This window comes from Sturnira hondurensis, unplaced genomic scaffold, assembly GCF_014824575.4.
Source record: "Sturnira hondurensis isolate 20B ecotype Veracruz unplaced genomic scaffold, ASM1482457v3 Scaffold0012488, whole genome shotgun sequence".
In the NCBI taxonomy this organism is placed as follows: Eukaryota; Metazoa; Chordata; class Mammalia; order Chiroptera; family Phyllostomidae; genus Sturnira; species Sturnira hondurensis.
In genome coordinates, this window is record NW_028085119.1 from 3,464,927 (window position 1) to 3,466,660 (window position 1,734).

Consider the following 1,734-nt stretch of genomic DNA (forward strand, 5'->3'; position numbering starts at 1 on the left):
GATGTTTCTCTCTCTCTTTCTCCCTCCCTTCCCCTCTCTTTAAAAATAAATAAATAAAATCTGTTTTAAAAAGAAATTTTAAAAAGAGTAGAAATGCATGATCATTTTGATGCTCTTCACAACTATGTGAGGATTAAAATCATTGGTACCATAATCCTTCTGTCTGAAGAAGTTACTTTTGCTTGTTTGTATGTTTGAACATTTCTCATTGTATAGGTCTGCTGGTGATGATATTTTTCATATGTAATTCATGATTTCTCCTTCCCCCACCATGTGTCCAGGACACGAAGCTGGCATGGGCACAGACCAAAAGCCAAGCTGGGATAAACAGGAGTTACTTTGTCCCTGGATGATATGAGACAAGCACCACCAAACCAGGTGCCACTCTTCCCAGAACAGGGACATCGCCTTCATTTTCAAAATTCATTTTGCTGATAGAGAATTCTAGGTTGACAATTTTTCACTTCAGGACTTTAGAGGTGCTGTTCTACTGTTATTTTTTATTTTGCATAGTTTGATTAGAAGTCTAATGAAATTTATATTTTTACTCCTATTTATAATGTCTTTTTGTTTTCTGAATGCTTTTAAGACTTTGTCTCCACCAGGGATTTTCAGCAATTTGATCGTGATGTGCTTTGATGTATTTTTTTATTGTTGTGGTTGTTAATTTGGGTTAGGATTCATTTATGTTCTCAGACCTGTGGGAATATAGTTTTCATTAAATTTGGGAAAGTTTGGGCATTTAAAAATATGTTTACTTCCCCATTTTTTTACTTACTGTGAAACTCCATCCACATGTTACACTGCTTTATATTTTTCTACATGTCATTGAGATTCTGTTAATTTTCTTAATTTTTTTCTTCTGTGTATTTCAATTTGTAGACATCTTGTTGCCATATGTTCATTTATTTATTTTTACAGTGTCTAATCTGTTAATCCTATTTAGTGTAAGTTTCATCTCAGATATTATATTTTCATCTCAAATTTTCATTTGCTTTTTTATATTTTTTATTTCTGTTCATTCATTTCTTTGTACTTTTTTGGAGCATATTGACTATAGTTCCAGTAGCTCTTTAAACATTCTTTTGTGTTAGTTCAATTATCTCTTTACTTTCTGAGTTTATTTCTAAGGACTGATTTCCCATCTGGTTATTGGTCACATTTTCCTGGCACTTCATGTGTTCAATAAATTTTTATTGGAGTGAGTCAGTGTAGAATTTTATATTTTTGAGTGCTGTATTTTTTTTCAGTGGGAGAGGATTCCTCTTAAATTTCATGCTTTGTTCTGATCTTCATAGAAGTTAGTTATGTGTTATGTATCTTGATCTTAACAGTAACTTTTTTTTTCTCTCAGGCTACTCTTCACTGCTAAGACATTACCCTTTGTGGGTATTTACTAAATACCCAGGATATTTCATTCGGTATTTTCCCTCTGGAAGAAGGAACTTGATTAGAGAACTCTGGAACTCTGGAAATGATTTCCAGACTTGCAGGAATTCTTGGGACTTTTCAGATTTTGCTTCCTTAGTAATACCTCCTACCCTCAAAGTTCTTTACTCAGACTTCCAGAGTTTTATCCTATCCACGACTAGATTTGCATTCCCCTATAGTCTCAAAGGACTCCTGTGCAGATTTTTGGAGCGCTTTCTCTGGGTGGCAGCACGTTCTAGTATTCTGTCCTCCAAATTCTAGCCCTTTGTCTTTCCCAAACTCTGACTTTTATTTCATTATTTT

General features: G+C 33.9%; 1 non-coding gene across 1 annotated transcript; it reads right to left on the reverse strand.

The window, feature by feature from the left end:
* Positions 1-269: 269 nt before the first annotated feature.
* LOC118997159 (small nucleolar RNA SNORA48) lies at positions 270-404 on the reverse strand. The gene has a single exon (XR_005068623.1). It is a non-coding gene; the product is annotated as a small nucleolar RNA SNORA48 (small nucleolar RNA).
* Between the last annotated feature and the right edge of the window lie 1,330 nt (positions 405-1,734).